The 14,347-nt window shown below is 34.3% G+C and overlaps 1 protein-coding gene across 1 annotated transcript in view; it reads left to right on the forward strand.

The window, feature by feature from the left end:
• CCDC73 (coiled-coil domain containing 73) overlaps nucleotides 1–14,347 on the forward strand; it is a 101,726-nt gene that overhangs the window by 10,938 nt on the left and 76,441 nt on the right. The gene's annotated exons all lie outside the window — the stretch shown is intronic.

Raw genomic sequence — 14,347 nt, forward strand, 5'->3', positions numbered from 1 at the left:
TGTGTAACCTTGGGCAAGTTACTTAATCTCTTTTTGCCTTGTTTTTTTTCATTTCTGAAATGGAAATACCAATAGTTAATATCTCATAAAGTTGTTAAGAGAGTGTCTTGCATATAGTAAGTGCTCAACAAATATTAGTTATTGTATTATATTTTCATTTTTAAGTGGCTGCATGTATTTCATCAGGTAGTGATAATGTAATTTACTGTTTTCTTTTTGCTAGACATTTAGGTTGTTTCCAATTTTCCTTTCTTGTTTTTATTAACAAATATTTAGTAGTGACATCTGTTAACACGAAATTTTTTCTGCATTTAGGATTTTTTCTATTGACTAGATTCTTAAAGTGGAGTCATTCTATATCTGTATAGTTTATCACTCTTGGGATATTCTAAATTGTTTTTCAAAGAATGTTTACACTTATAATTCAACCAGAACTGTTTGAATGCCTGTGTTGCTATTCTTTTACCAGTACTAAATACTATTTAAAAAAAAAAAACTTTGCTAATTTGATAGGTAAAAACATGTCATTTTAGCACACATTTTTTAGGTCACTAGTGCAGGACTCACTTTTAATCTAAAGAAGAAAATCAGTCAGTTTTATTTTGTATTTTAGTTCATTTAGAGATGTGTGGTAAGCTATCATAGAAAGTTTATTGACCCACATATATTCTTCCTCTTTCTTGATGACAGTACCTGATATTTCCCTACGTAGTCCTCCTCAGTTTCTCAGGTATGAGATGTTTGTGGGATTAACCTGGATTGACTTCATCTCCAGCTCCCAAGGTTGAACTTGTTGAACTGTGCTTCCATCAATCCTGAGCTCAGCCCGTATTGGGTTCAGGGATGGAATGGTAACTCAAGTAGCCCCAAATAGGTAACCTTAGGACTTTTACTGGGACACAGGCTCTCTTTTTTCTTGCTAGAAAAAGGACATGGAAGTGTGTAGCCTCATAGCTGCTTGCAGCTATTTTGGCATTATAAAATGACAGACAACTGAGAATGTAGCCAACATCAAGGGAGCATAAGCAAAAATTAAAAGAATCTAGGTGCTGGTCACTTTGGTTGCCTGAAGCCAAACCTAATTCTAGTCTTTAAATCAGCACTCCAATAAATTTCCTTTTCTTTTTAAAGCTAATTTTCTGTATTTGCAACTGGAGGCATCCCACTCACTGAGTTAGCAGAAATGGTTGGAAGAGTGCTTTCTACTTTTTTATGTCCCACATCATGGCACAATTGAAAAATGATAACACAGTATTTGTACAGTGCAGAGGGGCATGTGGACAAAATTACTCCTGACCAGTTGCAACCATCCCTTGGTGCTTTGGCCCTCCTAGGCTGTGCCTGGCTTTTTGCGTGACTGAGAGGAGTAATGACTTTCAAACCTGTAACTTACTCATAGTACACTGTCCTAGCACACCAGTTAGAAATCTCTGGGCTAGAACAAAGTTTTTATAAACTTAATACCACTGGATTGATTCCCATATGCCTTGCTTATTTTGCTCCTTCTATAACACTCCTAACTCTGATTATAAATTTAAAAAGTGTACCAAATGGGGAAACAGTTAAATCTTCTTAATCATTTACTCTGGGTCTGATTTTGGGAATATTTGCAAATTTGTGGGTACTTTAGCATTAATTTTCTCTGATACAAAAGATTAGAATTGTCACCAAGTTTCTCATTTCCATGTTTTTAAATTGAAGTAACATCAGGTACAATGTGTCAGTTTCTTGTGTACAGCACAATGTTCCAGTCATGCATATAAATACATATATTCGTTTTCATATTTTTTTCATTAAAGGTTATTATAAGATATTGAACATAATTCCCTGTGCTATACAGCAGAAACTTTTAAAACATCTCTTTTTATATATAGTGGCCAACATTTGTTAATCTCAAACCTCATTTCCATTATTGAGGCCTGATTACAGCTCTCATAGTTTCATCTAGTCTTCTTTATCAGCATTTGGTAAATTAAAACCAGGAAACAAATCCTTTCCTAGACGGTATCTAAAATCTACATTTCCTATATATTTTTAAAAAGTTTAGTGACCAAGGAAGTATTTCATGCTTAGGTTAACTTGTATCAGTGTTTTTCACACTTTAGTGCACTTGTTAAAACAGGATTATTAGACCCCACCCCCAGTTCTTGATTCAGTGGATCTGAGTTAGGCCTTAGAATTAGGTATTCCTAATATTGTTAGTCCAGGGACTACACTTTGAGAACCACTGACTTATTTCATTGCTTTTGTTGTTTAACACTATTAATTATTGAAGTTAACAAGTAGGTAATACGATTTTCTACTCTTAACATAAAGATACTATTCCAAATTTTTGCAGATATTTTGCTAATAATTTTGAACTTTGAGCATTTAGGACAAGTAGTGTTATATATATAGCAAGAAACAAATACCAGGCCACTAAATAAATGCACTTTAAACTGTATTTCTGATAAATGAATAATATTTTGACATTGACTTCCCATATAAAATAGAAGGAGCATTATGATGGAAATAATTTAGCCTTCTTTAGTAATAACAATCAGAAATAAAAATGTAGTGAGCCTCTTAAAGACATCACATTATGTTAAATCTCTTTTGGAATATAAGTAATAGGTAATATCTATTAAAAGAAATAAAGCTTTTTGATAAAATGTTACTAATACTTAAACATTATTATTATGTATAATATTTTTAAAGGTCTCAATAGTTTGGAAAATGAAATTAGACCTAATTGTTGACCTAATTGTTGTTGATTTATCCTGTATTCTTTTCCCAATTATTTATTAATTTAACAGGTTGGGATTATTAATCCATTTAAAAATATATTTAAAGCCTTTAATAGTGCTGATCTTTTAAAATATGAGCCTGTCTTTTTGGGTTAAACTTGAAGAGTATCGTCAGATTAGGGAACTGAATCTCAGAAAAATTAGTCTTTTCCCTCCCTAGGTTACAGTTGACAAAGCAGTCAAATTTTTACTCAAGTTTAGGCCTCGGAATTTAAGTTCAATGATTTTTTTTTATTATTATACCATGTAGGAAGTAATAACCTACAAACCTCAGAGAAGCAATTTAAGAATCAAAGGAAAAATACAGGTGACATTGCTTTGTAATATGTAAGAAGCTGTATAAAAATTAACTATTCTAATTGCCAGTTAATTCGCTGAGTACTTACTTTGTGCCTAGAACTGTATTAAATGCTGTAGGGTAGTAAATGAAAGCGATGTAGGACAGTTCTTGCCTTTAAGAAAAGTCCAATTTGGAGAGTCAGATGGAACACACATAGAACAACTAGTGAATTATTGTTAAACTTTATAGTATTGAATTTAAGCACTCAACAGGAATTTATAGAATGGAGGAGTCAGAAGTGTACGTTGGTCAGGGAAGGATTCTTGGAGAAAGGGGTCCTTGAACTGGGCATAAGAGATGGGTAGAACTTAGATGGGAGGGATTTGAAAAATTATTCTAGGTACAGAGGTGGGAGTGAGCATGGATTAGGTAGGAGACAGTAAGGAAACTATATTAGAGGATATCTTGGTCCTCTATTGGGACTTTGATTTGGTGTAAAAGAAGATTAAAGTTGAACAGGAGGATAAAGCTAAAAAGTGGGGAAGCTTTACAAATCAGGCAGATGCATTTGGACTTGATTTGTAAACAAGAGGAACTCTCTTGGATTTGGAGATTGATGAGATTTAAGTGGTGTTTTGAAAAATAATTCTGGAGAAAATATGCAGGATAATCTTCTCCCCCACTCTGAAGTGGGGGAGAAGATTAAATAAAAGGATAACAGGAAAATGTGTTTGTAATTCATGTCTAAGGTAATGAGGGTCTGACTAGATTGATAGCAGTAGGAGTAGTGATGCAGAATGAATCTAAGGGCCAATTAGAAGGAAGAACAAACAGGTCCATTTAGAGATTAGATTTAGGGGATGAAGGGGAGTGAAAATTAGACTGAGAGAGAGGGGGACCGAGACAAAGAGAAAGAAAGAGATAAAAGATTTTGTGACTGTTCACTGGAGATTTAAATAAAATATGTGATACTACTGACAAAAATGAAGTTTAAAAGATTTGGGGGAGAAATGCAAATTTTGATTTGTTAAATCTGAGGTGAAAAAATGCAAGCGGAAACTTTTGAGTTGACTAAAGATACATTGGGAATCATTCACAAGGTAGAGCTTTCACAAAGATAGAACTTTGGAATTAGAAGTAAATTTAGAGATAAAATAAAGTAAATCCAGAAAGGTCAAGCAGTTTGTCTGAAGTCATATAACCAGTTAATATCAACTGATTTCCATTCTGTTGCTCTTTAAATGATTATTTATGTGCCTATAGGAGGGGGTCACTAACTGAATACCTTCAATGACCAGGAAAGTGAGGTAAATTCTCTAAATAGTTAACAAATATTTATTTAATCTCTGATATTACTTTATATCAGGCCCTGTCCTAGGTGCTGAAGACACAGCATGGCCAAGACAGATGAGATTGTGCTCTCACAAAGTTAATTTTTTAAAGGAGGAGACGTTAATAAACAAAGTAAATAGATGATTTTGGGTCATGGTAAGTGCTGTGAAGAAAATAAAACAGGATGATGTATTGAAGAGTGATGAGGTGTGGTGGATATTGAAGAGGTGACATTGAGCTGAGACTTGGAAAATGTGAAGGAAATTCTATGTAAATGTGGAAATAGAGCATTCCAGACAGGAGGAACAGTGAGTATGTAGAGATTAAAGCTGAAGTAAATTTGGTATGTTTTTGAACTGAAAGGAGATTTATTTGGTGCCTATTATGTGCTAGATATAGTGCTAGACTCTGGGAGTTACAGTAGTGAATATAATAACAGTATTGGCTCCCCAAACTGAGTGGCAAATCATCTAGATTTGCACTGTCTGATAGACAGTTCTATTGGTACATTGATATATTTTATGTAAATGATAAACAATATAAACATATAATTATTTTTGCTTATGTTATTTTTCCCCCATAGTTTTTGCCAAAAGGTATTTTAGGCCTAGTGGTTATTCTCTTTTTCTGTAACACTCTCTTTAAGCCCTGTGAATAGAATTAATTATTTCTTATCTGTGTTTTCATTGGAACTTTGTATCTGTGTCTATTTTAGTGCTTATCACACTGTTGGTTTCCATGTTTGTCTCTCCAACCAGGTTGTGAGCTCATATCCTGAAAAGCTTGCATAGGTGCTCTGCATTTACTCGGAGCCCAATTAAAGTTTCTTTAATCATCTGCTCTGTGCAATTCATCATGTATTTTTTTGGACTAATATTGTTCAAAGTGTTCTATGCACAGCACACTTCCTCTAATTAAATAGGAAGCTGGTTTTGCAGTCCCGTTTGAGTTTTCTGGTTAAACATGGTGGGTTAACCACATACATTTCTTTTTCTCACTTTCATTAAAATTCATAAGAAGAATTTTAACTCACGGGGACAAGAGAGGGCAGGAGATGATTCAGCAGTGTCTGCCAGAAAGCAGACAGTGGAGTGGTGACTGACTTAAAAGTTTGGAAGTACACTCAGCACTTGGAAGCACCAAATACCAAAGACAAGAATAAGGCTTGGGCATAAGCAGGGTGGTTTGTTGAAAATCTTTGTATAGAATAGTTGAACCTTCCCAGTCTCTTTCCCCACAGGAGATGGGAAATTTGTGCTCTGAAAAACTGAACCATGGCATTTCTGATTAGGAGTACACTGGACACAGTGGAGGACAGGGTTGAGGCATAGGCTTACAAATGAAAATAGAGAAAAAAAATCTGTCCACTGAACTGTGGAACCCTCACCTCCTGTCTGTCACACTTCTGTCACAATGCATACTGCCAGATGGAGTCCTCTTCCTTTCCTCTTGCGTTCCAGGAGAGGAAAATAGAGAGTTTTTCTCTGAAGAAAGTGAAAGGCCTGAGAGAAAAGATGTCTACATATTGATGCTGGGGAGTTGGTCCCCTAATGAGAAGACTGTCTTGCCACCTGATCACCCAGTATTGAAACCTGTTAGTCAACAAGCCCTCCCTAGATCTTCCATTCAGCTTTTTGGTATACAAGTCCATTAAAAAAATAATAGCTTTATATAGATATAGTTCATATACCATACAATTCATTCATTATAAATACAGTTCAGTGGTTTTTAGTATATAGAGTTGTGCAAGTATAACCACAATCAACTGTAGAACATTTTTATCACCTTAAAAAGAAACCCCAAACTTATTAGCAATCTCAGCTTATTCCCTTCTAATCCTACCAACCCCTAGCCCTAAGCAACCACCAGTCTCCTTTCTGTCTGTATGAATTTATCTATCCTGGACATCTCACATAAATGAAATCGTACAATATGTGGCCCTTTGTGACTAACTTCTTTCCCTTAGTATAATGTTTTCAAGGTTTTTCCATATTGTAGTATGGGTCAATATTTTGTTCCATTTTATGCTGACATTCCATTTTATGGATATGCCACATTTTACTTATACATTCATCAGTTGATGGACATTTGGGTTGTTTCCACTTGTTGGCTATTATGAATAATTTTCCTGTAAACGCTGATGTACAATGTTCTCTTGAATACTTAGGAGTGGAATTGCTGGGTCATATGGTAACTTTATGTTTAAACCTTTAAGGAACTGCTGAACTGTTTTCTTGTTATTCATAACAAGCCCCTTCCAACCACAGCTGAGTTTATGTTAAGGAGATGATTTTTGGAAACTGCCTAAGGATGAGAACTGATTGCCAGGGGAACCGACCATGTAATTAGAGGATTGGAACTTTCAGGCCTCCTTTGTCCTCCCCCGCCATCCCCAGACCTCCTAGTAGGAAGAGGGGCTAGAGAATGACTTGGTCACTAATGGCCAATTAATTTAATCAATCATGTCTATGTAATGAGGCCTCCATAAAAATCCCCCAACTATAGGGAACTACAGAGAGGTAAACAAGCATGCATCTATGTACTGAGAAGGTGGCGCACTCCAGACTCTATAGGGACAGATGCTCCTGTGTTCAGAACTCTTTTGGGTCTCTCCCTAGATATCTCTTCATCTGGCTGTTCATTCACATTTTTAAATGTCCTTTGTAATGAACTGATAATTTAGTAAGTAAATTGATTTTTCTGAGTTCTGTGAGCTGCTCTAGCAAGTTAATCAAGCCTGTGGAGGGGGTCATGGAAGCCTCTTATTTATAGCCAGTCGGTCAGAAATACACGTGACAGCCTGGGCTTGTGATTGGCATCTGAAGTGGTGGTGGCCGCAGTCTTGTGGGACTAAACCTTAACCTGTGGGATCTGACGCTATCTCTAGGTAGATAGTGTCAGAATTGAACTAAATTGTAGGACACCCAGCCACTGTCACAGAAGTGCTTGTTGTGGGGAAAACATTTGGTGATCAAAAGTGTCAGAAGTGAAGTATTTTGTGTAATGTGAAAAAACACAATAATGTTTTTCTTTATAGTCTCTGTTCTGCTTCCTGGATGTATTCCTCTAGTCTGTTCTCTTCTTGGCTCTACCTCTGGATTCTTGGCTCAGCTATTTGAACGGCTTTTCGTTTTCCATAAGACATGGTCTCTGTTTGTACCTGACTAGCTGTTTCAGTCTTGTTTCCTACCTGTAGAACTTTGGTGGCCCAGAGGCTACTAGGTTTTGAACTGTCTTGGTCCTTTTTAGTCCAAGCTGGCAATGCTCCTACCAGTACCATTAAAAAACAAAAGACAAAAGAACCATAAACTAACTCAAACAAAAACTGCAACACTTTCTGGGTTTCCCATGAATTTTTTCTCCAGAGCCACATCCATAATTCTTTTCAAGACTTCTATCTACTTTGGACATATCAGGCTGCTCTGAAATAATGCACTTGAGATTCTTATGTAAGATTGCTTTGCACTTTCTGAGGCATTACAGGGTGTTTACACCCATACCCTTGGCTTGATATTTATTTTGAGCTATTTCTTACTGTGAGAATTTTTGTTGATTAGAGACTGGAAATGTGAAATGGTTTTATTTTCCAACCTAGTACATCTTGGGCCCTTCATATTTCCTGCAAATTCAACTTAATGAACTTGGACAATTCCTTCTTTAATTTATCTGTTGTTACATACCTTTAACATTCAGCTAGGGGAAGAAAAAGGCCAGTTGACACTTCCAGCATTCTGCCTGGAAACCTCCTTAGTCATATCCACCTTTTAATTAGGTACATTTTTTGTCTTCCACATTGTTGCAAACAGTACTTTGGCCAGTTATTTCATGTCATCTTCCCAAACTCTAGTAACAGTTTCCTCAGTGCTCGTCCAGTTTCCATAGTCTCCCTGCCACTCTACCTACCACGCAGTTCCAAAACCAGTGCTACATTCTTTAGGTTTTTGTATGGCATCATTCCATTTCCAGTATTCATTTCTGTTTTAGTTATCTATTGGTGAATAACAAACCACCCAAAACTTAGTGGCTAGAATAACAATAATTTATTATTTCTCATAGTTTTGTGGATTGACTGGGATGTTTATCTGTTGATTTCATGTAGGCTCTTTCATACAAGTTTATTTAATTGGTTGGTTTGCCTGGGGCTGAGCTCAGATGGAAAAGCTTGAATTCCTAGGTCTCTTTATGTGATATTTCATCCCAGATTTCTTCACAGCATGGTGATCTCTGGGGAGCGTTACAAGCATTCAAAGGCAGAAACCACAAGATTCTTGAAGCATAAACTCTGGAACTCATAGTGTCAATTCCACCACATTCTATTGATCAAAGAATATTATACTGCTAACCTAGATTCAAAAGGGTGAAGAAATATAGAAGGAGCAAGAAAGTCATACTGCAAAGTGTGGATACTGAATTGGAGGAATTTGTGGCTATTAAACATTTATGTAAGAATATATATATACAATATATAAAGCATCACCAGATAAGAGGTTTTTATGTTCATAAAACAAAAATAGGATGCTATTAAAAAAACACTATTCTGTAACACAAAACTCTTGGACATTAATTTCAACAGAATGATTGGAAGATAAAGGGGAGAAGATCTCTCAGAAAGTGGAACAAAAATACAGTAAGATAGAAATAGGAGAGAAAAGAAAATTAGATGATCAACATATGTGATTCAATATCCTATTAAAAGGAGTTCCAGAAAGGGAGAACAGAGAATGTGGGAAGGATATCATTAAGGAAATAGTAGTCATACTTTCCTACAACTGAGGCCAGACTGTCAATTAAGTATGAGGTTGGAATAACGTAATTTTCAGACATTTTTACATTGAAAAAATTTAGCTCCTGTTTATCCTTCAATAGGAAGTTATTGGGGGCTGCTCTTTATCAACATCAAGAAAAACAAAAAAGAGGAAAGCATAGGAGACAGGAAACAGAGGTTCCAAAACAAGAAAATGTCCATGGAAAACTGGGAAACAGTTGTTGTGCATCCAGACTAGGCCAGGTTGGAGCAACAGAATGAAAGGATGTGGGAGAGACATGACTAAAATCATTTGATGTTTTTGAAAATTTAAGAAAATTATTGACAATTTTTGGAGCATTTGGAAAAGAACAAACAGCAGCTACACAGCAAAATAAGTGGAAAAATTCTCAATATTTATTAAAACTTTAGGAAAACTCAAAAAGGCATACGATATTTGAGTTGGCTTGGCAGTAAACAATATTTACATAGTTTTAATCATTTAAGCCAGTAGTTCTCAAGGGTTTGAGACCTTTTTATACTTTTAAAAATAATCAAAGACCTCAAAAAGCTGTTCTTTATATGGGATTTGTCTTTTGCTATTTTCTGTATGAGATGAGAAATTAAAACTGAGAAAATTTAAAAATGTTTATTCAAATAAAAATGAATTATGAAATCTTAACATGAAATGACATTTTCATAAAAAATCACATATTTTCCTGAACAAAAAAATTTAGTGATAAGAAAGGCATTGTTTTCTGTTTGCATATCTCCTTCCTGTCTAGCTTAAAAGGAGACTACTGCATTCTCATATCTGCTTCAGCATTCAGTCTTTTGCTGTATCATATAGCTTATGGAAAATTTCACTGTTTGCTAATGAGAAAATAAAAATAAAGAAGGCAGATAACACTGTGGTATTATTATGAAAATATTTTTAACCTTGTAGCCCCTCTTAAAGGGTCTTCCCACCCTTTGAGCACCACTGGTGTAAACTGACCATTGAAATCAACTAAAAATTGTGCTTTTGATATGTTGGAAAGATGGAAAAAGGGAAAGTGGTGGTGATTGTGTGTGATATAAGCTAAATTAATTACTATAACAGGACATGAAAAATATAGTAAAAATGGATACATCAAGAAATACATTTACATTATTTAGAAATATCAAGGTATATATCAGAAGAAACAGCCAAAATAATTGAAGGTAGCTGACTCTGGGAAGCAGGAATGGGAAAATGTGGGCCAGATTATCATTATTTTCCAATGTTTGCTTATGAGCTCTTTTTTTTTCTTAACCAAATGCAAATACTACTTCAGTTAAAATTAAAACTTAACAAAGCAAAGCAAAGAAAGAAAATTAAATAAGACATGACCCTGCCCTTAGGGGGGTCATCCAATTTAAGAATTGTCTTGTATACCAATAATTACTGGTAAACGTATGTCGATATCCATAGTTATAATAGATTCTCAAATATATGGTAGCATAATAGATTAGAAGTCTTTTGGCAGCAAATTATAAATTCTGACTGAAACTGCCTTAAACAAGGACATTTATTATCTTATGCAAGTGTAGAGGTTGACCAGTGTGGTACAGTTGATGCCTGAGCAGGGTTGTCAAGGACCAAGTTTCTTTATCACTACTCTGCCATCCTCACTGCCCTCAAGCTGACTCCCCTTGTGGTCAAATATGGCTTCAGCAGTTCCAGGTGTTAAGAGTAGATAAAACAATATCCAGCATAAGAAAAGACTTATTTCTTCCTGTGATTCTTAGGAGCAAGGAAAACTTTCTCAGAAGCCTCTTTTCATAATACATTTTCCTTCTGATCTCTCTGGCCAGAACTGAGTTACCTGCCCATTTATAAATCAGTCAGTGGCAAGGGTAATGGGATTACATAATTGGTTTAGCTTAATCTTGTATGGTGAAGAAGATGTTAGGGAATTAGCTACAGTGACTCCAGATATAAGATGTATTTTAAGATTGTTACATACTGTTATGAATGCTCAGCAAAGAGAAAGGAACAGTCTAATTAGTGACCGAAATGACTTCTTGGAGGAAGAGTTATTTTAGTGAATCCTTGAGGGATGGTAAGATTTTGACAAATCAAAATGGGAGTAGGGATACATACAGAAGAAAGTAATTGCTGGGTAATAGGGGTGTCTGGTGTATTGCACAAATGTCCACTTTTTTGTGTCATCTTCAGTTTCTTTCATCAGTGTCTTAATAGTTTTCATTGTATAGGTCTTTCAACTCCTTGGTTAAATTTATTCCTAGGTATTTTATTACTTTTGATGTAATTGTAAATGGGATTGTTTTCTTAATTTCTCTTTTTTTTTATAGTTGGTTATTAGTGTATAGAAACAGCAGATTTTTGTATGTTGATTTTGTTCTGCAAATTTACTGAATTTGTTTATTAGTTCTAACAGTTTTTTGGTGGAATCTTTAGAGGTTTTTGTATATAATATCATGTTACCTGCAAATAGTGACAGTTTACTTTTTCTTTTCTGATTTGCATGCCTTTTATTTATTTCTCTTGCCTAATTGCTCTGGGTGGGACTTCGAATACTATATTGAATAAAAGAGGTGAAAGTAGGCATCCTTGTCTTGTTTCTGATCTAGAGGAAAAGCTTTCAGCTTTTTGCTGTTGGGGATGATGTTAGTTGTGGGCTTGTCGTATATGGACTTTATTATGTTGAAGTACTTTTTTTTTTTAAATGGTTGTTATTTTAAGCTATTATATTTTGAGGAGGTTTGTTATACTGATGAAGGATTTATATCTTTATACTACCAAACTGTTTTCCAAAGTGGTTTTACCGGTTTACACACTGACAGTGTCTGGGAGTTCCCATTGCTTCACTTCACTAATATTTGGTAATGTTCAACTTTTAAATTTCTGCTTATCTGATGAGTATGTTGTGGAATCTTGAAGTTTTAATTTTTACATTTCTGATTACTAATGAGACCAAGCACATTTTCTTGTGTTTATTGGCTATTTGGATATCTTCTTTTATGAAGTACCTGTTTAAATAACTTGCACACTTTTCTATTGGTTTATCTGTCATTTTCTTATTATATTTAAAATTTATTGTGTGATATTAGTCCTTTTTTGGTTATATGTGTTAAAAATAACTTTTCCTACTTTGTGGTTTATCTTTTTATTCTCTTTATGATATCTTTTGATAAACAGGCCTTCTTAATTTTAATAATCAATAGATTAGTCTTTTTTTCATTGTTAGTCCTTTTTGTGTCCTGTTTAAAAAATCCTTCCTTAGTTCAAGAGCAACTAATATATTCTGTGTTACCTTCCAACAGCATTATACTTTTACCTTTAGAATTGGTTTTTTTTATCCATTTGGGATTATCTTTGTGTGTGATTTGAAGTAGGAGTCAAATTTCACTTTTTTTCTAAAATAGATGTACAGTCATCCCAGAACTATTTAATTTATTTATTTAAAGTGTAATCAGTTTACAGTGTGTCAACTTCTGGTGTACAGCTTAATGTTTCAGTCATACATACATATATTCATTTTCAAATTCTTTTTCAGAATATTTACTTAAAATAAATAGTCCTTCCTTTTCGATATAATATATACATATACATACACACAAACATGCACACACATATCCATGGGTCCAGATTCCCTGTTTTGGTTCGTAAGTCTGTTTGTCTTTTCCTGCATCATTATCACTAATTGCTCTAGTGCTATTATCTTCATAATTTGTGTAACAAGCTTCCCACTTTGTTTTGTTCAAGAGTATCTTGGCTATTCTTGGCCATTTGCATTTCCATATTAATTTTTAAAAATTTATTTTATTTTATTGTATTTTTTAGGTGGGAAGGTAGTTAGGTTTACTTGTTTATTTTTAGAGGAGGACTGGGGATTGAACCCAGGACCTTGTGTATACTAAGCATGCACTCTACCACTTGAGCTGTACCCACCGTCCTTGTTTCCATATTAGTTTTAAAACTATCTTAATAAGTTTCACAAGAACTATTGGGATTTGGCTGAGATTGCACTGAATCAAGTTTTTCAATTTGGGGATAATTGACTCCTCAGTGTTGAGGTTTCCAATCTATGAATGTGGCATATCCCTTAATTTATTTAGGTGTTATTTAATAAAGTTTTATATTTTTCTACCTAAAAGATTATGCACATGTTTTGTTAGACTTATTGATGCTATTATAAATATTTTTATTTCAAATGTTTTTTTCTTAGTGTATAGGAATATGGTTGGTTATTGTATATTGTTTTTATTTCCTTCTAGCTTTCTAAATCCTCTTGTTAATTCTAATACTATATCTGTAGTTTTAAAAAGATATTTTATAATCTCAATTATTTCATTATGAATGACAGTTTTATTTCTTGCTTTTTAGTCTATATACCATTTATTTCTTTTTCTTGCCTTATTGTGCTACCTTTAATAAAATGCAGTGGTAATTAAAATTCCTGCCTTATTTCTGATCATATAATAAACTTGCACAGAATTATATACACAGAATTATGCTACCTTTAATAAAATGCAGTGGTAATTAAAATTCCTGCCTTATTTCTGATCATATAATAAACTTGCACAGAATTATATATATAATTATATACTTAATTATATAATTAAGACCATATGCATATTAGTACATGTATAACTGGCAGAACCATTATAAGCTCTGTGGGTTGTACCAGTGTCAGATACACAGTTTTATATTGTACTATTATTATACAAGACATTGACATTGGGAGAGACTGAGTGAATAGTGCATAGGAATCCTTGTATATTTCTTTGCAACCACCTGTGAATCGATAATTATTAAAATCAAAAGTTGAAAAGAAAAGTTTCTTACTGCCTGATTCATACATTTTCTGCATTCAGAAAGGCATTTAAATGCCTTGGTTTGTAATAAAAGGCAGTTATTCCAGTCCTCCTTTTCCAACTTCTTTGGGTTTAAAGATTGCATTGCTGTTAATTAGTACTCACACCATCCTTACAAAATGCTTCCTATCAAGGCACAGTTTATTAAACACATTGTCTGTTTTAATCTTGGGATGAAGCTATTAGTAATGGGCCAAGCTTTGGCTGTAACTTTAGGAATCCAGCCTGTAGGTGTTTAGGGGCAGGAAATTTGGTCTCAAGGATATTAGATAAAAGAAAAAGCCTCAGCCACAGAGAAACAGAATAGGACCATTGTTGCTGAGTATTTTGTGTATCAAGGTC

This window comes from Camelus bactrianus, chromosome 10 (assembly GCF_048773025.1).
Source record: "Camelus bactrianus isolate YW-2024 breed Bactrian camel chromosome 10, ASM4877302v1, whole genome shotgun sequence".
Classification (NCBI taxonomy): domain Eukaryota; kingdom Metazoa; phylum Chordata; class Mammalia; order Artiodactyla; family Camelidae; genus Camelus; species Camelus bactrianus.